This window comes from Phacochoerus africanus, chromosome 3 (assembly GCF_016906955.1).
Source record: "Phacochoerus africanus isolate WHEZ1 chromosome 3, ROS_Pafr_v1, whole genome shotgun sequence".
Classification (NCBI taxonomy): Eukaryota; Metazoa; Chordata; class Mammalia; order Artiodactyla; family Suidae; genus Phacochoerus; species Phacochoerus africanus.
Window position 1 is genome coordinate 51,015,116 of NC_062546.1, and position 25,192 is coordinate 51,040,307.

Genomic DNA, 25,192 nt, shown 5'->3' on the forward strand with positions numbered 1-25,192 from the left:
GGCTGCACCCACAGCACAGGGAAATTCCCAGAATAGGGGTTGAATCAGAACTACAGCTGCCGGTCTATACCACAGCCACAGCAACACAGGATCCGAACCATATCTGTGACCTTCACCAAGACCCACTGAGCGAGGCCAGGGGTTGAACCCACATCCTCTTGAATACTAGTTAGATTCGTTTCCAATGCGCTACAATGGGAACTCCTCTCTCTGTTTTTTTAAAATTAAGACAGCAGAGGTGAAATGTTCAGGAACCCATGGAGTCAGGCTGCCTGGCGGGGGATCTTTGCTGTTGGCTGGGTAGCTTATGATTGATCACTTAATCTCTCACATTCAACCTCTTGGTTCATTAAATGATCACAATCACATAATTACCCGGCACTACATGGGCTGGTTGTGAGGATTAAATAAACTCATCCATACACTGAGCTTAGGACAGTGTCTGGTATGTAAGGAATTCTTGATAATGTTGGCTTTTCCTTTTTTTTTTTTAAACTTTTTAGGACTGCACCCGTGGCACATGGAAGTTCCCAGGCTAGGGGTATAATTGGAGCTGCAGCTGCCAGCCTGCACCACAGCCACAGCACCGCCAGATCTGAGCCATGTCTGCAACCTACACCACAGCTCATGGCAATGCCTGATCCTTAACCCACTGAGCAAGGCCAGGGATCAAACCTTAATCCTCATGGATACTAGTTGGGTTTGTTTTGCTGAGCCGCAAAGGGAACTCCCTGGCTTTTACTCTTAACTGCTTGCTGGCAGGACTTTGGTTTTGACTCCTGATGAGACAAGGAGGCTGGGAGGGTCCGTGCAGCAGAGAGATGTGATCTGACTTAGGCTCCCAAAGGGCCACCCCAGCTGCCATGTGAACAGTCTACAGGGAGGGGGTTTGTGAGGGAGCAGAGACCAGTTACTCCAATGGTCCAGGTGGGAAATGGGGGCACTTGGACCACATGCTCAGAGGCTGGGGTTTTCAGAAGACAGAGCTGAGTAGACTTTTGGAAAAATGGAATGCAGGGTGTGAGAGAAGAAAAATCGAGAAAGACCCTGAGGGTTTTGGAAGGATGGAGAAAGATTGCAAATGGAGAAGATTTAAGGGGAGAGTTGGAAACTTGTTAGAGAATCCATTAGACACGGTGACTCTTTGAACTTCATCAGTCTGGCTCTGACAGACTCACATTCCCCAGGATTCTTTCCTGTGGCTCCTGGTTGGATACAGATAAATCTGCTCCGAGTTTGGAAGGTGAAGGTGAGGCAGTGTCTAAGGGCCAGTACAGGACCTGCACACATTGCTGCCAATGTGCTGGCCACCACGTTGCCAGGGAAAGAGACAGATTCCACAGCTCCTCTGGCCCCCACCAGATCTCCTCCTATGGTTCTGTTGACCCCTGGGTCAAGGGAGCAAGCAGCCCAAGGTCAAGGAGAGCCTGCTCCACCAGCAGGCCATTGTCTTGTGTAGCTCTGGGCAATGAGGGGGCAGATGTGATCCAGTCTCTTGGGTTCCCTCCCACTTCAGCTCTTTTTCCCAACTTCAAGTCCAGTGGACCTACGACACCTGAGGACCTGCCCCAGACCCAAATCCAAGAGCTCTTCCTAGACTCTTCCACGATTCCAAGTGGGTAAATTCGAATCCCAGTAATAAATCCCTCATTTCCTATCATGCATAGTGGTCCTGCCCTTCTGATTAGACTCTAACTGCTGCAGCATCCAAGCAAGATGCTAAGGAGATGCTGGCTAAGAGTCTAAAGTTCCAGGGAAACTCCCTGCTTGCTTGTTAACGTGGGGATCCTCAACCTATGGCTGGTACTTGAAGCCACGAGACTGGGTTAGACCCCCCACGGAGAGAGCATTCAAAGAGAAGATGCCCCAAATCCGGGCCCCTGAGAGCTCCACCAAAAAGAAGTCGGGCGGGGTGGGAGGGGACAGCCAAGAAGACTGAGCTTCATCGTGAGATGGAAGAGCACAGAAACTCAAGATGAAGGGAGAAGGAAGGTCATGGGGAGGCCAAGGTCAGCTGGGTCCAGTGAGGACTGAGAGTGACTGCCGAGCTTACGGAGCTTGAAGCTGTTACTCTCCACACTTTCCAGAGTGGTTTGCTGAAGTGGAGTGAGTAAGATCCGATAACAGTAGATTCAAGAGGAACTCGGGTGAGAAAAATTGGAGAAGATAACCCTTCAGAGATTTTTTTTTTTTTTTTGTGAAGGAAAACAGAAAAATTCTGAGGAAAAAATATGGTCAATAAAAAGCTGTTTAAAGATGGGAGAAACAAAGGCTGTTTCTTTTTTTTTTCCTTTCTTTTCTTTTCATGGCTGCACCTGTGGCATATGAGAATTCCTGGGCCAGGGGTTGAATCGGAGCTGCAGCTGCAGACAATGCTATGGCCATGGCAACACCAGATCCCAGCCATATCTGTGACTTATGCTGCAGCATGCGGTGATGCTGGATTCTTAACCCACTGGGTGAGGCCCAGGATCGAACCCACATCCTCACGGGGACAATGTCAGGTCCTTAACCCCTGAGCCACAATGGGAACTCCATGGCCATCTGTTTTCTGATGGGAATGACTCAGTGGAGAAGGGGCTGATGGCTGGAGAATTGTCCTTGGGTAGTGAGGGTGATGGGATCTGGTTCACAGGGAGGGCTGTCTGCCTCAGGAGCATGGACCCCTCCGCAAGGGGCTGGAACAGAGATCCCCAGCCTTCCTGATTGGATTGTCTCTTCTGACAACATCCATGTTCTCACTGAGCAGAAAACAAAGCCATTAGCTGAGAGAGCACAGGAGAAAGGTGTTGGCGTTTTAAGAGAGGGAAAGGTAGGAGGTATTTCTCCAGGCGAGCAGGAGACTGTATGGACCAGGGTAATGTAGGCTGATCACAAGGCAGCATGAGGGCCCCCTTGGGGCTCAAGGTCATGAACGTGAGGCAGGCAGTGCGTGGGAGCCATGCTCAGCTGCGCAGACGCAGTACAGATAGAACAAGGGAGGGCTGGTGGTTTGTTGGGTGAGAAGGACAAAGAGAGAAAAGGACAAGTGAGGACGATGATGATGTAGGATGATAGAGGAGAGTGATGATGATCTCGGCCACAAAACTTTAATTGGGCAAAGAGGGAAGAAAGGGTGAGGGACCAGAAACAGGTGACATCCAATGGGATGAAAGTTCCATGGGGGTCAAAGGGTTGTTGGATTCAAGGTGCCGAATTGGGTAACTGGACAGAGGGATGGAGGCAGGGACGTGGGAGGTGCAAGTGGCTCACGGAGGGCAGAAGGCAAGGTTGTGCAGGAACAGAAATGAAAGAGCCTGAAGACCAGGTCACTGCAAGGATCACAGGTGTGGATGTTGAAAGCAATAAGAATTATTAGGAGAAAGTTTGGAAAGAGTGAGAGTGACCCGGGAGCTAATAGGTACCAGAAGTGAGGGGACCTGATTGCTCAGGGAGGGAGTGCTCACTGCCTGAATTGGACAGGACAGCGGAACACGGGACCTGCGGCACAGGACAGATGTGGGGCCAGGAGTTTATCAGCCACACACACACACACACACACACACACACAGGGGGTGGGGGGAGGAGAGGAAGGCACCGCGTGCCTTGCAGGGTCACAGGGTTGCACTCGAGATCACGGTGAAGGGCAGAAGCCATAGGGAGCAGACTCTGTAGTAACACGAGGGTGTGGTGCCCCTGCTCCCATGGACGGGGCTGATTGGCTTGTTGGGGTACTTTTGCGGGGACATGAACTGTTATGATGATCCTGCTATGGTGGTGAGGGGGTGCGGGGGTGGGGGGCAAGAGCTGAGTAACTCATGGCCTTTGGGCCTTGTGAGGCTCTAAGATGATAAGGCAGCAATTTAGGCCTTACCGTGTACGTGGCCCAAGTGGGTGCCTTTGACACAGTTTGGTGGTATGTGTGGTGTAGTCTGATGGCGTAGGATTCAAGGCTGGGAGATGTGAGGACAGGCGGAAAGGGTGCAGGAGGAGTAATGGGGGGCAGAAAGGCCATCGACTCCACCTGCTACCCCAGGATATTCGGGGTTTGGTCAGGCAGGCAGGGCCCTTCAGAAAGGAAGGCTGTGGGATATGGAGAGGTGGGCTGAGGATGGCTTCTGGGACCAGGGGCACTGTGGGAGGTTCTGGGAGTTGGGAAGGACTGAGACATGGGAAAGGAGGGGCGGTGGAAAGCTGCATGGTAAATAGAGTCCAGGGGAAGAATGGGGCCTCGGGGGGCTGGAGGTCCCTGTGGTTCCAGATGTAAACAGGAGGAAAAGGAACTATGACACTGGTCATGACAGCTTCAAGGCACCCCTGAGCCTTGATAGGCCGGAGGAGACAGGTTCTGGCGGGGCTCTGCCATTGTTAGTTCTGCAATCTTGCCTCATCTCTGAGCTGCACTTTTCATGTGAGTGGAGTGAGAGAGATGGAATAGAAGGTTTCTTAGGGAAACCTTTAGTCCATAATATAAGATTTTAGCTAGTCTGCCCAGGTGCTATAGCGCCCAGAGGCCTCCATGGCCATGGCCGGCCAGCTCTCCCACATCAGTGCACAGGATCTGGAGCAGAACCAGAACTCAGCTCGATTTGCTCCTCTCCCCAGGCCCCCTCCTGCTCCTAACCCATCGGCAACTTGACTTCTGTCCCTGCCTTGATCCTCTTTGCCTGTGATCTTACTGTGTTAAGATCTTCCTGCACCCTTGTCCTTACTGTGATCTTAACTCTGTGTTCTCCACATCGGTCTCTATCCGACCCCTCCTGGATCAAGTTCACGGCTGCCCCAGGAAGCCCCAGCTTCTTCCAAGGTCAGGACCCTCTCAACCACCACTTGGACAAGACTAACCCAACTGTAGCGTTCCCACATTTCCCTGGACATCCTGTGCTTCATCACACGGGGCAAGCAGCCCTTCCTCCTCTCTGTCCCATGCAGACACCCTACACAAAGCACAGGGGGACCTGCTCTTCTTATGAGGACCCTGAGATTCTGAGTCTGGGGCTGGAGCAGTAGAAGCCCAGCTTCCAAGGCAGCAAAGTTAGACAAATATCTCCTCCATCTGTGAGCGGCCTTTCCCTGGAACACGCTGCTCATGTGAAGGCATGATCCTTCCATCAGCGATTCTGCACAGGGCTGCAGGGGCTCACAGGCCTTCTTAGGGCCCCCCAAGCATGGGCCTCTTAGCATTCCAGAGACCCCAAGTTAGGATTTCTCTAATTTAGCCAGGATCCCTTCCTGGGAATTTCATTTCCTCTTCTCTTTCTTCCTTCTTTCCTTTCTTTCTTTCTCTTTTCTTTTTCCCTTCTTTCCTCCCTCCCTCCCCCGCCTCCTTCTTTCTTTCTTTCTTTTCATTTTTTTCTTTTTAGGGCCTCACTTGCATCATTCAGAAGTTCCCAGGCTAGGGATCAAATTGGAGCTGCAGCCGCCTGCCTACACCACAGCCACAGCAATGCCAGAACCCAGCTGCATCCGAGATCTACACTGCAGCTCATGGCAACACTGGATCTTTAACCCACTGAGCGAGGCCAGGACCTCATCCTCACAGAAAGTCACATCCTCACAGACACCGTGACAGTTCTTAACCCACTGAGTCACAACAGGAACTCCTCATTTCCTCCTTCTTAAAGACAGAGAGAATCCAGAAAGGAGAAGGCTCCATCTGCTCTCATTTCAGGGGAAACTCCCAGGACAGAAGGGGGAAAACCCATCTCCTGGCAAAGAGTGCTTCCTGGGAAACTGATCTTTTCAGTTCCTATCCACAGAAAGTGCCTCACACGTTCCCTGGTCAGCCTTCCCCTTGCCCAGCCCTTGTCCTTAAAATCTGCCTCCTCCGCCTGTATCCTGCGAGTGTATCCAACTGAGATTACAGAGTTAGGCTGAAAGGTAACCTGCACGCTCAGTTGCTAACACAGTCATGCTTAATCATTGTTATTGACGGATGACCTGTGGTAATATTGACACTCATGAATTCATGGTGTAACACAAGTGCCATGCTTTCTAATACTTTTTTTTTTCTCATTGTTTATAAACGGTGTGTTTTGTGTAGCCATCGGCTGTCTTTAAAGGGAGCACTGGCATGTCCTGCCCTGATGGCAGTGGGTTATCTGATACGTCTGCTTAGCAAGTTCCTCTTCGACGTTTAACAAACTGCAATAATTTCACATTGAGGTGTTTCCCCTACTCTCCTGATGAGGCCAAAGCACCATAGAAAGGCCATCTTAGTGGGTCTGGTTACGAAAATGGAGACAATTTTTAATGGATAAGCAGAAAGTAGAAAGTAACCTTTTCTACCTCTTTTTTTTTTTTAAGTTTAAATCTTCAGCTTTTCTTGAGAAATACACAACACCTTATTCTAACATTTTTCGTGTTGACAGGTTTTCTTCATAACATATTTGTCATCACCTGCTTTGGTTATGTCTCTTTCACACTAAAGATTTTACATAAAGGGCAAAAAGCAAAGGTTTTTGTTTTGTTTTGTTTTGTTTTTTTAATGTACCAGAGCTCCTTAAAACAGAATAGACCTGAGAGTTCCAGTAAAACCTTCCCACAGTGAATGTTCGTGAGAACTCTACATAGCCATGCAGTCAATATTTTGGAATATATTGAAAGAAAAGCATAATTCAAGGTCACTAACCTGCCTTGATCCTCAAACACCAAGCCTCGGGCAATTGGAGCTTATGCGACAATAGATTTAGATGGTAAAACCAAGTATATTTTTCCGACTCGTCTTCCTCCAAAGAAAAATATACCCCGAAACGAACCAGCAGAATACCCCAAATCATATCTCCTATCATGCAAGAATTCTTATTTATACATAGTCAGGGTTATAGAAAGGATAAAACTTTTCCAAGACCCAAACATTTCTTCCTGATATAGCTTCTTGCTGGTGTTTTGCTTCACACAAAACGTTTTCGTCTGAAGCAGTGACTTACCAGGCTTGCATCTGGCCAGGTCCCTGAAAAGCTTTCTCTTCGTTGTGAGGTTGTGTCTGACACTTCAAATATAAAAGTCCCGTCAGTTGTGTCGCCTGGTGCAGTGACTTGTTTGTCTCAGTGGTCTCCTTTTTTTCTCTACAAAACCTTCACACTCGTTACTTTCTTCCTCATTTCGCCTCGTCTACACTCCAGGCCCAGACAAAAACCACACGGCCTTGGTTTACTTGTCAAAGAAAATGTGTAAAATACACATGTATCAAGCCAAGCAGGAATCACCAATTGCAAAATGATTTAGAAGTTTCTTGGAAGAGAAGTGGGAACCCCATTAGCTCTCGTTTTGCGTAGGTTTGTTCAAGAGTAAGTTTTTTTCCAATGCTGGAGGGTGTAAGTGCAGCCAGGGGCGCTTCTGCCAGCTGAGAGCGAAAGGGAGCGTGATTCTAAAATGAGCCGGAGGGTAACCGGACCCCAGGGCTCTGACGATTAATCCAGCACAGCGACAGGAAGTGCGCTGGTGAGCTGAAGTTAGAGAAACAGTGGCCTCTTACGGAGCCACAGATGTCACACTGATTACACACAGTGGGGTAACTGGTGGCTTGTTTTGACAGCCATTCAATAAGCAATACGGGAGGAGAGGGCCACCACTGAAAAGCCATTTCAGGCTTCATTATTTCCTTTTTATAAGGTCCCACAGTCCCCTTCTGTGATTATCCTCTATCTTTCTTTTCCAGCAGAGTTTCCTTCCTCCTCCTAGACATTTAAAGGATGCAAGCATACTCTACTGAGATTTAACTTTTTTTTTAGAAGTTTTCATTCAAAGAATTTTATTTGAGAAATACAAAAAAAATATTCAAATTTTACTAATTTCCATAGTTTTTTTTAAATAAAAAATTGATTTGCTATCACAAACCACTGTCCTATAAATAGGTCAGTATCTCTAAATTTTTTATGCAGCATTTTTTATGAGGTTTATGAGGTTTAGCAATTTTTTATGATGTTTAACTTTTTTAAAAAGTCTTTTTTTTTTTTAACGTCTTTTTAGGGCCATACCTGCAGCATGTGGAGGTTCCCAGACTAGGAGTGAATTGGAGCTGCAGCTGCCGGCCTAGGCCACAGGCGCAGCAATGCCAGATCCAAGACGCATCCACGACCTAAACCACAGCTCACAGCAACGCTGGACCTTTAACCCACTGAGCAAGGCCAGGGGTCGAACCCGAGTCATCCTGATACTAGTTGGGTTTGTTCCTGCTGAGCCACAACAGGAGCTCCTAAAAAAAGTCTTATTAAAGTCTAGCTGATTTACAAAGTTGTGTTAATTTCTGCTGCACAGCATAGGGACTCAGTTATACATATATACATTCTTTTTCACGTTCTTTTTCATGATGGTTTATCACAGATATTGAATAGAGTTCCCTGGGCTCTACAGTAGGATCTTGTTGTTTATCCATCCTATATGTAATACTTTGCTTCTGCTAATCCCAAACTTCCAGTCCAGCCCCTCCCCGAATGCCCTCCCTATTTGCAACCACAAGTCTGTTCTCTATGTCGGAATATTTTTCTATTTCCTAGATACGTTGATTTGTCTCCTATTTTAGTTCCACATATAAATGATATCATATGGTATTTGTCTTTCTAATGAGGTTTAACTTTTAAGCAATTAGTTTGCCATTTTGAATTTTGGGATTCCTAATGTTTCTGGCATCCTCTGAGTGATAGCATAAGCAAAACTACCACAGTGTTTACTTTGACAACCTATATTGAAAAATATCTTAATTGGGAAAAAAAATCTTCCATCTCTACAGGCAGCAGCTGGGCCCACTTGCCACGTGAGATAGAATATAGCAAGAATTACAGCAGAAATTGACAGAACCCTGAAAATCAACTGTAATGGAAAAAATAAAAATCATACAATAAAATTTTTAAAAGATTAAAAAAAAACAATACGGCAAGAATACAAACTCTGGGGGATGGAGAGAGGGAGTGAGAAATTCAGGTTCTTCCAATCTTTGCCACTTTCATTTATTTTCTTTGAGGCCATTTTTACAGATGTGGGCACAGCCAAGAAAATTAGGCCGTATGGGCATGCCCTTTAAAGTCTAGTAAAAAGCTGAACCTGGAGTTCCCACTGAGGCTCTGTGGGTTAAGAACCCGACTAGTATCCATGAGGATGCTGGTTCTTGCTTAGCGGGCTAAGGGTCTGGTGTTGCCATGAGCAGTGGTGCTGTCCACAAATGCAGTTCTGATTTGATCCCTAGCCTGGGAACTTCTATTTGCGGTGGCTGCAGCCCTAAAAAGACAAAAGAAAGAAGGAAAGAAAGAAAGAGAGAGAGAGAGAGAAAAAGAAGCTGAACCTAAAGAAAACCAGACAGAGAGGCTGTCCCTGACCCTTTTCAGATTTGATATTTCCTGGGGGTTGGGGACCTTGGTACTCAGAGCACTTTGACCCTCTACCAGGCAGACCCAAGTGTGCTGCCTGTGATAAGGCAGAGTGAAACCAGAACAGATGGTGAGGGGACACGTGGGCAAGGCCAGTGCCAATGGGGGCCAGGAGAAAAAAGTATTTGAGGAAAGTTTCCTGAACTTTGAGTAGCATATGTTGGGTGGAAAACAACAACACACAGATAAATGTAAAAGAAATTCAAAGATAAGCTGAAGGAAGGCTCCGTTTGTCAGAAACTTATCTGTTAAAGATAATTCCCACATTTTTCAATTTTAAGTTAAAGTACAAGGTCATGTGAGATAATACCATGGGGTCAGAGACTGTTTCACCCCCCTCACATTGCCTCAAATAGGGAACCTTGCCGTGTTGTATTATCTGTTGATTAGGCATAAAGCCAGGAATCTTTATGGATCAATATCAAGATTCTGAGATAATTATTCTATTGCTGTTCAGTTATCACTTTCCTCAGGGTACATTTATAGGCTTATTTCCTAGAAAGATTTTATTTAGTTACACGTAAATTCATAAAAAATTCAAATGTTTCTTGATGGCACTGGATGGTCAATTCTCATTTGCGCCTTAAGGCAGGTCCCTTGAAAATCTTTTGCAGTCTTAGTGGAAAACCAAGAGGAACCTTAGCAAAGGTCTCCTTGAGGTTAGCAAGCCTAATAAAATAGTGTACAATGAAACATTGTTTGCAATTGTGACATAACCTCCTTCTTATCTACTTCCAGAGTTGCTTTTGTATTTATCTAAGCTACAAACAGCATCCAAAGGTTAGACTGCCTCGGAGAGAAGGACTCTGATTTCCTTCCAGTGAAAGTAGGTATCTCTGCTCTAGTTTTGCAGGGTTTTTTCTTTCCTTCCATGCCTGCGGCAGACAAAAGTTCCTGGGCCAAGGATCAAACCTGTGCCACAGCAGTGACCAGCGCCACGTCAGTGATAACCAAATCCTTAACCCACTGAGCCACCAAGGAACTCCTATTTTTGTAATATTTTATCTTCTTTGGCCCTGTTTCCTTTTTCCTATGAAGGGCATCTCTTTCTCTCTGCCAGGATCTATCCCACGCCACTGATGTTTTGTAAGTCAAATAGAAAAGGGTGCCAACTCTTATCTATTATACGCTATTTTATTTTGAAATAGTTATAAGGGAGACAATAAACCTAAAGGTTTTCACCAGTAGTAGCTGATCTCATTTTTTTCTTTTTTCTTATTTTTTTTCTCTTTGTAAAAGTAATAAGGCTCATTGCACAAAATTTGGAAATTGCAGAAAAGTCCAAAGTAACTTGATAACACAACTCAGCCACATAACCATCAACCAGAAATCATCACTCTCAATGTTTTCTCTTTGTCTTTTTTTTTTTTTTTGTCTTTTTAGGGCCACACCACATCTGTGGCATATGGAATTTCCCAGGCTAGGGGTCAAATCGGACCTCAGCTGTCGGGCCACACCACAGCCACAGCAACGCCAGATCCGAGCTGCATCTGTGACCTACCCCACAGCTTGCAGCAACACCAGGTCCTTAACCCACTGAGCGAGGCCAGGGATGGAACCCAAATCCTCAGGGATCCTAGTTGGGTCTTTACCACTGAGTCACAACAGGAACTACAATTCCTGTCCTTTTTTTTTTTTTAATATCATGAATTTATTTTTAATAATATTCAATAGTATTGTGTCCTGTTGTTTCCATCTACTTTGATATTTTGAATATTTATGTCCCCATGTCCTTCAAATGAGATTTTTTTTTGGCTACACCCGCAGCATGAGGAAGTTGCCAGGCCAGGTATAGACCCTTGCCCAGCAACAACCCAAGCCTTGGCAGTGACAACACTATATCCTTAACCCACTGAGCCACCGGGGAACACTCAAATGTGATTTTAATTTCTACACAATACTCATAATGTATTTACTTCTTCCCCCACGGTAGAGCACTTAGACATTTCCCAATTTTTCATTATTTTAAACAATGTTGTTGAAAATATCTTTCTAGACATTTAAAAATTGCCCCTCTTCATCAAAGCAACTGATTAAGCCAACTTTTTTTTTTTTGTCTCTTTAGGGCCACAGCCGTGGCGGCATACAGAGGTTCCCAGGTAAGGGGTCCAATCAGAGGACCAAGCCGAGTCTGTGACCTACATACACCACAGCTCACCACAACACTGGATCCCTAACCCACTGAGCAAGGCCAGGGATCGAACCCTTATCCTCATGGTTGCTAGTCCGGTTTGTTAACCTCTGAGGCACAATGGGAACTCCTAAGCCAACCTTTCTATGCACATTTTGAGCAGCGAGCAGCCCACCCTGATTTAGTAACATCCATCGCTCTTTCCCATACACTTGCTCCTCCTTCTTTTCCATTCTTTATGATGGCAACGCCTTACCACGGGTCCAAAAAAAGAAAAGCCTGCTCTCAACTCTTTTCCTCACCTCTGTCCCATCCAATCATAGCAACTCTCAAATCTCCTTGGCATCTCCTCTCTCTGTCTTCAAATAGGCCTTTATCATCTCTTGCCTAAATAACTTTCAATTATTTCCTCTACTTTCAAGCTCTTTCCTGGACATTGTCAACAAATGCGACATCTTTGTCACATCATCCCCACCTGAAATCATTTCTATCAGCACCATGCAGTCACTTGAGGTGGGATCTCAGTTCCCTGACCAGGGACCGAACTCGGGCAGCAGTGGTAAAATCCTGAATCATAACCCCTAGACCACCAGGGAACTCCTTGAGAAATAGTTTCTAGATTCCCTCCCAGAGCTTCTTCATGACGACTTCTTTACTCTTCTGTTGGCAGCCCTCCTCTGCATCCTGGCCCCCCTTGCACACCTACCACACTTTATTGCGCTCTCCGAAGTTTCTTATGCTTGTGTCTCTGGAGTGGATGGTCGGCTTCTGGAAGCTGAGTCCATCTCATTCATCACTGCATCACCAGTGCCCTGAACAGTGCCTGGCACCCAGTGAGCACCCGCAAAATTTTGCTGAAAGAAAATAGCTTACAGGGTGAAATAGCTCTCAGAGATCCTCTTTATATATTGTATGTCCAGTCCCAAAATAAACTTATGCTGTGTAAGGTTTCTTTAAAAAGCACACTCGGCTTCTGAACAGGAAGTTACAGATTAATAAACAGCTGACAGAACAAACTAAATGGCAACCAGTTGTGGCTCAGTGGAAATGAACCCGACCAGTATCCATGAGGATGAGGGTTCGATCCCTGGCCTTGCTCAGTGGGTCAAGGATCCGGTGTTGCCATGAGCTGCGGTGTAGGTCACAGATGTGGCTTGGATCCCATGTAGCTGTGACTGTGGTGTAGGCTGGTGGCTGTAGCTCGGGTTTGACGTGTAGCCTGGGAACCTCCATATGCCACGGGTGCAGCCCTAAAAAGCAAAAACAAAACAAAACCCTGAAAGACAAAAAACAAATATTCTTCCCAAACCAGTCGCACAGAATGCCTGGCTGCAGTTTCCCAGGTCAACAGCCTCTGATCAGGGCCTCCTTTCCTTCCCAGCCTGGCTGCCAGGAACGGCTCCCGCCCCACAGCCAGGTCAGCTTGTTCTCATGTGGGGGGTCCCTGTGGATGTTTGCTCTGGGGGTCTCTGGAAGGTCCCAAGGCCCTGTCTGCTGTGACGGAAGGAGGACTCGGCATCACAGGGGCCAGGGAGGTGGGGATCTGGAATTGGAGGGGGACAGTTTTGAGTTTGGCGGGAGTAGCTGGGGTGCAGGGAAAGGGTGCAGAGTGACTGCTCTGGCCAGGCCTGGGGGCCTCTGGAGAAAGAGGGAAGGAGGTGAAGAAACGCTCCCTCCCGAGGGGCAGCAGTGCGGATGACTGGCAAGGGGTGCCTGCTCTGGTGCAGGGCAGCGGCAGTGATGGTGGCCATGATGCTGGTGGCGGTGGTGAAGGTGATGCTGATGGTGGCAATGATGGTGCTGATGGTGGCAGGGAAGGTGTCGGCGGTGGCAGTGGCCCGGTAGAACAGACCGACCGCCTCAGGGGGGCCAGCCCCAGTGCACTGTAGACCTGGCACTGGTCCCCCAGAGGTGCTCTGCCCAGAGAGGTGGGAAGCCGGTCTCGCCAGCTGGAACTCAGCTGTTCCAGGTGCGAAGGTTGAATGTGGCAGAGGAGGTGCGTGGGATAGTCTTGCGGTGGCAGGGGGTGGGAGTGGGTCCTCTGGCCTCCTGACCGCCTGGAAACTTCCAGGAAGTGGGGGAGAAGGGCTGACCCTCAGCTTCTCCCTCTTATTCTGACTCTGCTTTTCAGTTCTTTCTCCAAACAGTCCGGAATCTCCTGCAACAGCCCCTAGCATGGGGGCCATCAGCCTGTGAGTCTGTAACCTTTGGCTCATCTCCCCACACCCTGTCCTCACCCCAGAGCCAGGAAGCGGATCCCTCAAGGCCTGGCAATTACTCAGAGGCACGAACTCCAGGCCAGAAAAGTCTCAGCTGGTGTTGAAAGAGAGCTCTTCCTACCCATCTACAGTGGCCGAGGACACAGACAGGGTGGGACTGCCGCCTCCCCACCCCCACCCCTGCCAAACCTTCAGCAATAGGTGACTTTTCCTTTCTTTTTGGTCTTTTTGGGGCCACACCTGGGGCATATGGAAGTTCCCAGGCTGGGGGTTAAATCAGAGCTATAGCTGTCGGCCTACACCACAGCCACAGCAACGAGAGATCTGAGCTGCATCTGTGAGCTACACCACAGCTCACAGCAATGCCGGACCCTTAACCCACTGAGCGAGGCCAGGGATCGAACCCTGGTCCTCATGGATCCTGGTCGGGTTCACTACCACTGAGTCACCACAGGAACTCGTGACTTTTACATTTTTACCTTTCCTCCCGTCCTTCCTCTTCTCTCCTTCAGGATTCACCTTAAGACATGACTTAAACCTGATATGTTTCCCAAGCTTGTAATCCGTTAGGGAGGGGCTCGGCCCGTGCTTTTGGCCAAGTCCCTGTCATCTCTTCCCGGTCCCTGACTCATACCCTCCAACCTCCAGGAACAGCTCCGCCGCTGTTCTGGAAAAAGCATGCCCACCACTTTTTACTTCACTAGAGCCAAGGCCTTGCTGAAAACATTAGCACAACAGAAAAGTGAACCCCAGAAACATCAAGAGGTGCTATGGGCCTTTGACAAAGAGGCCTATAGCTCATTTGACTGGTGATCCCATCCTAGCCCCTATATAATCAGATATGCACACCACTATTAATTAATCTTGCTCAACAAACTGCTTTTGCCTACCAGATTTCAAAAACTGTAAGTGGATCTTGTTTCCTGTCACATTAAATGGAAATGTGTTTTTAAAGCCTTGCAAAATCCATCCCCGCAATGCTTCTCTAAATGCACCTCCTGAGAGACTACAACCCTGAACCAGAGCCTGATTTCAACATAAGTCTTTTTTTGTTTTGCTTTTTTTAGGGCCACACCTGCAGCAAATGGAAGTTTCCAAGCTAGGGGTCGAATTGGAGCTGCAGCTGCCAGCCTACACCACAGCCAGAGCAATGGAGGATCCAAGCCACACCTGCAACCTACACCACAGCTCATGGCAATGCTGGATACTTAACCCACTGACCAAGGCCAGGGATGGAACCCACATCCTCATGAATACTAGATAGGTTTGTTACCGCTGAGCCACAACGGGAACTCCAATCTAAGTCTTTTATTTATTTATTTATTTATTTATTTACTTACTTACTTACTTACTTACTTATATGCAGAAGTTCCCAGGCCAGGGATGGAACCCACACCACGGCAGTGACAGTAGTGGATCCTTAGCCTGTTGAGCCTCCAGGGAACTCTGATCTCTGATGTATGCTGAGTACCCAGCTGATCCCAGGCCCTGTTCTATGAACTAGGAATAAATAAGACAAAGTTCCTGCCCTAAAGAAGCTCAGGGAAGTTCCCACTGTGGCTCAGTGGGTTATGAATCCGATTAGTATCCAGGAGGATGCGGGTTCAATCCCTGACCTCACTCAGTGGGTCCAGCATTGCTACCAGCTACAGCGTAAGTTGCAGACACGGCTGAGATCCTGCATTGCAGGGCCAGCAGCTGCAGGTCTGATTCCACCCCTAGCCCGGAAACTCCCTTATGCCACAGCTGTGGCCCCAAAAAGAAAAAAAGAAGAAAAAAGTAAAAGAAGCTCTGGACACATTGGGGAGTCCAGTGTAGAAGTAACTCTAATGTAATAGCAGTCACAACAATTCCTGAGCACTTCATATATTCCAGGCACCATTCTAAGTACTCCAGATTCATCCCTTTAAGTCCTCACAGCACTGCTACCAGGTAGACATCATCTGGATCCTCTTTTTACAGCAAAACCACAGAGAGATGACTTTCCAAGGTCACATAGTTCGGGGGACCCAGTAACTGTACCTTAAGTATGTCCTTAACTACAATGTAAGATCATGTGAAGAGAGCTGTGTGGGGTGAAGACCAAGTGTTAGGGAAGCATAAAGACAGAGAGTCAATCAGCTTGGAAGTGAGGGAAACAGCATCTCTGAGACAACGTCACCTTATTCTTTACATCTGTCCCACCGCCTTCTAGAAAGGGTCTGGGCCAGCTTACCCCAAAGGTGATACATTAAAGCAATGATAAAATACAAACAGGGGACTGGGACCAGGGAAAATGTAAATAGAAAAAAATCAAAACCAGAGGGTAGGAGTCCCCACTGTGGTTCAGCAGTAAAGAATCCAACTAGCATCCATGAGGATGCAGCTTCCATCCCTGGCCTCACTCTGTGGGTTAAAGGATCCGGCATTGCTGTGAGCTGTGGTGTAGGTCACAGACATGGTTGCTCTGGCTGTGGTGTAGGCTGGCAGCTGCAGCTCCTATTTGACCCCTAGCCTGGGAACTTCCATATGCCATGGGTGTGGCCCTTAAAAAAAAAAAGTAAAGAAAAAAAGACAAAAAAAAAGAGAGAAAATAAATTTAGTCCCTGAAGAATAGTTTAGTTTCACCACGCTTTTTTTTTTTTTGGTCTATGTAATGATTTTTTTTTTTTCATTTTAGCTGGCTTATAGTGTTCTGCCAATTTTCTACTATACAGCATGGTGAGCCAGTTACACATACATGTATAGATTGTTTTTTCTCACATTATCATGCTATCATAAGTGACTAAATATAGCTCCCAGTGCTACACAGCAGGATCTCATTGCTTATCCATTCCAAAGGCAGCAGACTTCATCTATTAATCTCAAGTTTCCAAGCCATCTTGCTCCCTCCTCCTCCCCCCTTGGCAACCACAAGTCTGTTCTCTAAGTCCATGATTTTCTTTTCTGTGGGAAGGTTCATTGTGCCATATATTAGATTCCAGATATAAGTAACATCATATGGTATTTGTCTTTCTCTTTCTGACTTACTTCACTTAGTATCAGAGTTTCTAGTTCTATCCATGTTGCTGCAAATGACATTATTTTGTTCTTCTTATGGCCGAGTAGTATTCCATTGTGTCTATAAAGCACATCTTCCTAATCCAGTCATCTATCAATGCGCATTTAGGTTGTTTCCAAGTCTTGGCTATTTTGAGTAGTGCTGCAATTAACATGAAGGTGCATGTGTCTTTTTCAAGGAAAATTTTGTCCATGTATATGCCCAAGAGTGGGGTTGCTGGGTCATATGGTAGTTCCATGTATAGTTTTCTTTTTTTAAAATTTTTTTTTTTTATTTTCCCACTGTACAGCAAGGGGGTCAGGTTATCCTTACATGTATACATTACAATTACATTTTTCCCCCAGCCTTTCTTCTGTTGCAACATGAGTATCTAGACAAAGTTCTCAATGCTATTCAGCAATAGCAATGCTATTCTAAGTTGTGTCTGATAAGCCCAAGCTCCCGATCCCTCCCACTCCCTCTCCCTCCCATCAGGCAGCTACAAGTCTCTTCTCCAAGTCCATGATTTTCTTTTCTAAGGAGATGTTCATTTGTGCTGGATATTAGATTCCAGTTATAAGTGATATCATTTGGTATTTGTCTTTGTCTTTCTGGCTCATTTCACTCAGTATGAGATTCTCTAGCTATGTATAGTTTTCTAAGGTACCTCCATACTGTTCTCCATAGTGGTAGTATCAACATACATTCCCACCAACAGTGCAGGAGAGTTCCCATTTCTCCACACCCCTCCAGCACTTGTTATTCGTGGACTTATTAATGATGGCCATTCTGACTGGTGTGAAGTGGTATTTCATGACAGTTTTGATTTCCATTTCTCTAATAATCATTGATGTTGAGCATTTTTTCATGTGCTTGTTGGCCATCTGTGTATCTTCTTTGGAAAAATGTCTATTCAGGTCTTTTGCCCAGTTTTCAATTGGGTTGTTGGCTTTTTTGGTGTTGAGTTGTATAAGATGTTTGTATGTTTTAGAGATTAAGCCCTTGTCAGTTGCATCATTTGACACTATTTTCTCCCATTCTGTAAATTGTCTTTTTGTTTTCTTTTTGGTTTCCTTTGCTGTGCAAAAGCCTGTCAGTTTGATTAGGTCCCATTGGTTTATTTTTGCTTTTATTTCTGTTGCTTTGGGTCACCACCACTTGATAGTCAAAGAGAAAAGGAATCATGGGCAATTGCATAATGTTTCTTGTCATAAAGGAAAAAGCAAACCAGTTCATGGAGGGGAAAATAAGCTTTTCTTAGACCTATGCCCTAAATAAAATTTTCAAGTGGAAGTTTTTCTTTGTGTATTTTTTGGCCATACCCACGGCATGTGGAAATACCCAGGTCAGGGATCAAACCTGCACCACAGAAGCGATCAGAGATACTGTGGTGACAACGTCAGATCCTTAGTTCACTGAGCCACCAAGGAACTCCTCAATTGGGAGTTTTATGAGTGCCTCTGAGAACTATAGTAGAAACCAGCTTCAACCACCACTGGTTAAGTTCTCAGGACGATGCCTTTCTCTTGCCCCCTCTGTGCTTCTCTTTCCCCCATTCCTCAGCCCAAAGACATCTACCTCTTTGTGAGAGGTGAACAGCCCCACCAGCAACCCTATTTTCATTGTCCTTACAAATCATGATACCGGAATTTCCGTCATGGCTCAGTGGTTAAAGAATCATACTAGCATCCATGAGGACGCAGGTTTGATCCCTGGACTTGCTCAGTGGATTAAGGATCCGGTGTTGCTGTGAGCTGTGGTGGAGGTCGCAGGCACGGCTCAGATTCTGCGTTGCTGTGGCTGTGGTGTAGGCCGGCAGCTACGGCTCCGTTTTGACCCCTAGCCTGGAAACCTCCATATGCTGTGGGTGTGGCCCCAAAAACAAACAAACAAAAAACCAAAAAGAAAGCAAATAATGTTACCATAGAAAAGAAAATTTCATTTTCTTGGTAACTTAAGAAAAAGCCCCAGGAAGGACTCTGATGGCCACACTTGAGTCCCATAGCCCCTCTGGGCCAAGGACCTGGTCAGCCACTGGGTCATGTGCATGTCCAGAGGGCAGGGTCGGAGGTGGGGACATGTGACTGACAGATGTGTGAGTGGGAACATGGCATCTCTTGAAGGAAAAGATGCTCAACAAACAAACTCTCAGCTGTACACCGCATATTCTCTCCTGCCTTCCCAAGCGTTGCAGCCACAGAAGTCTCCTCTCTTTCCCATATCGTCGAAATCCTTTAATAATACCTCGGCAAACCTTATACTCATTAATAAAGCACTTAACCCAAATGGCCGGCACATAATGAGTCTTCAATAAATGTCAGTGGTAGGAGGACTAATGATAATAATAACAATAAAAACTGTCCCATCTTGAGTCAAAGTCTCAGCGTCTTCCTCTGACTTCCCTCTCTACCCTTCATCTCCTTTTCCCGCCATGCAGCTCCCTCGGCCCTTCCGCACGCGTCCACTCTCTGACTTACTGTCATCTGCCTCACCTGCACACTCCACAGACAGATCAACAGTCTTCATGGTCTCAGGTCGGAGGGATTCTGTCTCAGTTTTTATTTCACCCAACATGCTCACTGTCTGAGGCTCTCAACCATGTCATTCCTGCCACCCTTCTCCATCTTTCATGTGTAATTCTTTTCAAGGGTTTCCCCTCCCCAGCCTGATTACCCATCCTCTTCCTTAATGACTGCTTTCTGAATTCCACTGTTGGGAATTCCCATCATGGCTCAGCAGAAAAAAAAAAAAAAAAAAAAAAAAAAACAGCGTGAGGACGCAGGTTTGATCTCTGACCCTCTTCAGTGGGTTAAGGATCTGGCGTTGCTGTGATCTGTGGTATAGGTCGCAGATGGGGCTAGGATCCCGAGTTGCTGTGGCTGTGGTGTAGGCTGGCAGCTGCAGCTCCAATTCAACCCCTAGCCTGGGAACTTCCATATGCTGTGGGTGCAGCCCTAAAAAGCAAAGTAAATAAATAAATAAATCCCACGGTTAACCTGACCCTAAGGATTCCCCAGCCCAGCCTTGACCTCTTCGTGGAGATGCATGTTTTTGTAACACAACCTCTTGTTGAGGAATTCCACTTGGATGTTCCACCAGCATCTTAGAAACTGAATGAATAATTCCCTACAGTCCGCACAAACAAATGAGTTCTTCTCCTTGCATTTCCATTTCCAGTGAGTGGCTCCTTCTTGCACCAACCCACTGAAGCCAAATGATTGGAAATTAGATCATATTTCTTCTCTCCCACAGTCAACATCAGATTCACATTCAGTAACATTTCCCTTCTAAGTATCAAAACCACCCACTTCAGACGCCACTGCCCTAATTCAGCCCATCACCTCTTGCCTGGATTCCTGCCAAAGGCCCATAGCGTGGTTTTTCATGGTGTTTGATGAATTGTTCCTCTGCTGGTGCATTTTGAAGCTTCAAACGCCCTTTGTTCTTTAGGTAAAGCTTTTGTTTCTCCTCCATTCTAAGGATTCAACAGATTAGAAGCTAGAGGCCTTTCTTTTGCTTTCCAGTAGGTGGCGCTATGGCACAAGTTTTTGTTTGCCTCTGGTTGTGTTTGAGTTGGGTTCCTGAGTGTTGCTGCAGCAAGTGGGGGACTGGGGTGGGGGGCAGAGCCTTGGTGTTTCCATGGCTGAGAGGGATGGGGTCACAGGCTCTGCTGTAGCCCAGTTACCTGTGGTCATGAGCACCACAGCAGCTGGTAGGCCAGTGTGCCACCTCCTTTGCTGGTACCTGGGGCTGTGGGCTCAGCTGCCATGCCTGGGGGGGGGGCCAGGATTGCAGGTACCACCTCCGCTGTCCTTTCTTTCCACCTCCTATACATGTTCCAATCCATCCCCTTTAGGATGTGGGGAATTCTCCAGCATCCTGTTGTGTTGGGCAGAGGAACATTTGTTGAGTTGCAGCTGTTTCGCTGGTTGTAGTTTGAAAGGGAGAAAGAAAGGGTGCATCTCATCCGCAGTGATCCTGACACCACTCCTCAGAGTGGAGGAACTTAGCACCTAGATTCAGGTTGAAAGCCAGACCCTCAAGCAGCAGTTTTTAAAAAATGCAAATATATGCTCTCCTATGGATCATTAGCATAAGGCCTACTTGCTCCTAGAGCTGGGTGATCTTGAGGCATCCCCTGGGCAGCAGGCACAAAAACTGGGGTTCTAGATGGGTTTACAAGCTCCTTTCTGGAAGATACTGGTAAGCTGTAATGAGGCAGAGGGAGGGCACAAAGTTGACACCCAGCCTGTGTTCCCTGAGTGCACCTCCATAACCTCTAGGGGTATATAAATATGAAGCCCACCCCAGGACCAAAGATCCAGAATTAGCAAATAGACATCTTCCACAGAAAGGCTGGGGTGTGGGTTTCAGTCCTCTGTGCAGTGCCCTGGGGTAGGAACCTGCCAAGAATTGCTCTCCAATTGTTACAATCCCAAGGGACCCAGGAGGGCAAGACCCCCTGGTCTCCAGAGCCAGACCACCAAGCGGGGCCGGGGGGCAGGCAGTGGGAAATGTCCCCTGGTGATAGCCATAAAACCCAGAAGTGTATAAAGCTTCCCTCTGGAAGATCCTGGTGCTCTGGAGCCTGGCAGAGGGAGCCTGCAGACATGGTATTGACTGATAAAAGGGAAAAAACAAAAAGGGAATGAAAAAGAAAAAGGCACTTTTTTTAACGTTAAAAAAAGTGTTTTTTTTTTAAGTAAAAAAACGTTAAAACGTTTAAAAAAGTGGTTTTTTTTAAGTAAAAAAAACACTTTTTTTGGAGTTCCCACTGTGGCTCAGTGGTAACGACCCTGACTGGTATCCATGAGGATGCAGGTTCGATCCCTGGCCCCACTCAATGGGTTAAAGATCCTGTGTGGTGTGGCTGTGGTGTAGGCTGGCAGCTGCAGCTCTGATTCTCCCCCTAGCCTGGGAACTTCCATATGCCACAAATGGGGCCCTAAAAAAGCAAAAACAAACAAAGAAACAAAAAACTTTTTAAGTAAAAAGAGAAATACAAAGGAAAAAAAGGAAAAGAGGATGGCACCCACAGTCTGTAGTAAGGCAGGGGGCCAGTAGAAAGACAGCGCCCAACAGCCTTTGCCCCAGCAGCCACCCCTGCAGGCCCTGCCCCTCAGACCAGGAGTCTAAATGTAAGAAACAAGTCTCTTCACTTGAGGTCCTGGCGCTTTTCAAAGGGCGGCCTATGCTGGGCTCTGGGGTGAATGAGCCTGTGTGGGGGCCCTTGAAGGGCTATTTCTCAGCTCACCACAGCTCTGCAGGTCTCCTGGACACAGGCCCAGCTGGGTTTCAAAGCTGGATGTTTGGGGACTTGCCTCTCAGGTGCTGGTCTTAAAAGTGGAGGTGCCTGAGGTGGGGCAGGACCCCTTCCCTCCTGAAGGATGTGGGCGGGATTTATGTTGAGAAGGTGTCTCAGCCTCTTCGGCACCTTCAGTGAGGTTTTCCTCTCATTTGCCCAATATGAAGTGTTTGCCCTGCCTGTTTTTAGTTATTTTTCCCCCCCAGAGGAAATTGTTCCATACATAGTTGTAGATTCATTGTGGCCAGGGGAGGAGATGAGCTCAATATTGTCACCATCCTGAACCAGAATCCTCAATATCCTATAGTTTTCAGTGTACAGGTCATTCACCTCCTTGGGTAGATTTATTCCTACGCATTATATTGGTTTTGATGCTATTATAAATACAATTGCTTTCTTAATTTCTCTTTCATTGTTGGTGTAGAGAGACATGATTGATTTTTGTATGTGATGTTGTATGGTGCAACATCACTGAATTCATTGACTAGTTCTAACAGTTTTTCAGAGAAGGATTTAGGATTTAGGATTTTTCTATACATACAATCATGTCATTGGCAAATAGAGACAATTTTACTCCTTACTTTCTGATTTAGATGCTGATTTGTCTTATTTAATTGCTCTGGCTAGGACTTTATATGTTTAAGAGGAGTGGTGAGAGGAGACACCCTTGTCTTGTTTCTGACAGTAGAAGAAAAACTTTCATCGTGTCACTATTGGGTATAATGTTAGCTGTGGGCTCGTCATATATGGCCTTTTTAATGTTGAATTATACTTCTTCTATGCCCAATTTATAGAATTTTTATCATGAAAGGAAGATGAATTCTGTCAATTATTTTTCTGTATCTATTGAAAGGATCAGGTGATTTTCCTCTTTCACTCTATTACTGATTTGGCATGTTGAATTATTGCATCCCAGGGGGAAAAAAAATCATCTACAGCTGAGTATGATCCCTAGTCCCAATCATCTAGTGAGCCTGGCTAGAGAATGCAGGTAACCACAGAGACCATCCTATAGCTTCACTTGGGTAGGGAACAAAGCCAGCCATCCTGTCCAGTCATTCCTAGAAGTGACTGCCACCTTCACCCCTGACTTCAGAGTTCAAATAGTTGCCTTTTCCCAAAAGAGACCATAATAACAGCCACATCTGCCCAAGGATGTCACCAGGAGACACGTCCAAAAAACAAACTGAGCTGACTAGTGAAGAACTGTCAAAACAAACCTGAAAAGTCTGGAAGAGGAGACCAATTACTCAATGTACCAGTAACAATGTAAGGAATCAAAGATCATGAAATCAGGTAAATATGACACCACCAAAGAAATCCAATAAAGGTCTAAAATGAACAGTCGGACAAAGAATTCAGAACAACCCTCTAAAAGAAGTTTAGTGAAGTACAAGAAAACACAGACAGACAACTAGACAAAATTGGGAAAATTATGCATGAACAAAACAGGAAGTTCAACAAAGAAATAGAAACTATTAAAAACCCCAGAAATCCTAGAGCTGAAAAATACAGTAACTGAACTAAAGAATTCAACAGAGAGCTTCAAAAGCAGACTCAACATTGTAGAGGAAAGAATCAGTGACCTGGAAGATAAAATATTTGAAATGCTCCAATCAGAGAAGCAAAAGAAAACAAGAATGAAAAAGAGAGAAGAAAACCTAAAGGAATTTATGAGACACAATGAAAAGAAACAATATTCACATTATGAGATTTCTGGAAGAAGAGAAACGGAAAGGGACAGAAAATGTACTTAAAGAAATAAAGTATGAAAACTTTTCCAACCTAGAGAGAGAGATACCTCCAGATTCAAGAGGCCCAAATGATCCAAAATAGGGTGAATTTGAACAGGGCTACTCCCAGACTCACTATAATTAAATTGTCAGCAGACAAAGACAAAGAAAGAATTTTTAAATCAGCAAGAGAAAAGAGAAGTTACATACAAGGATACCCACATCTGACTGTAGGCAGATTTCTCAACAGAAATTTTTCACATCAGAAGAGAATGAGATATAGAGAATATTGAAAGAAAAAAAAACTGTCAACCAAGAATACTGTACCTAGTGAAGCAGTGCTTCAGAAATTAAGGAGAGGGTAAAGACTTTCCCAAACAAACAAAACCTGGGGGAATTCATCAGCACTAGTTCTGCCCAAAAAGAAATGCTTAAAGGGGGATGAGTAGAAATAAAAAAGAACACTAATTAATATCATAAAACATAAGAAGACAGTATAAAACTCAGTGGTAATAGTATACAGTCAAAGTTAGATTCTATAATATGGGAATGGTGGGACATAGTTCATTCACAACTCCAGTTTAAAAGTTAAAAAACATAGTAAAAATAACCACGACTATAGTAATCTTTCATTAGTTACACAAGATACAAAATAAATCAATTGTAACAGCAACAGCCTAAAATGAGAGAGGGAGAAATAAAAGTGTAAGGCATAGGAATTCTGTTGAGGTTAAGTTATTAGTATAAACAGAGTGTTATAGCTTTAAGATATTTTATGTAAGCCTCATGGTAACCACAAGGGAAAACCTGCAGCAATTACACACACAAAAAATGGCAAAGAAGCCAAAGCATACTAATACCACGAGACTTCAAAAACGCCACTTCAAAACACAACACAGAAAAGCAGAAGAAAAAGCAGGGAAGAATGGCTCTTACAAAACAACCAGGAAACAATTTTTAAGTAGCAATAGTGTAACTGGATCGCTTTGTTGTACAGCAGAAATGATCACAACATTGTAAATCAACTACACTTCAACAAACCATTAAACAATGAAAAAATGGCAGTAGTGATTCTTTATTTATCAATAATTGCTTCAATGTAACCAGCTGAAAATCTTCAATCAAAAGACATAAAATGGCTGAATAGATTTAAAAAAAAAAAAAAAACAAGGTTTAATGATAAGAAACTCACTATAAGAAACTCACTTTAGGGGAGTTCCCATCGTGGCGCAGTGGTTAACGAATCCGACTAGGAACCATGAGGTTGCAGGTTCGGTCCCTGCCCTTGCTCAGTGGGTTAACAATCTGGCGTTGCTGTGAGCTGTGGTGTAGGTTGCAGACGCGGCTCGGATCCCCGGATCCCGCGTTGCTGTGGCTCTGGCGTAGGCTGGTGGCTACAGCTCCGATTCAACCCCTAGCCTGGGAACCTCCATATGCCGCG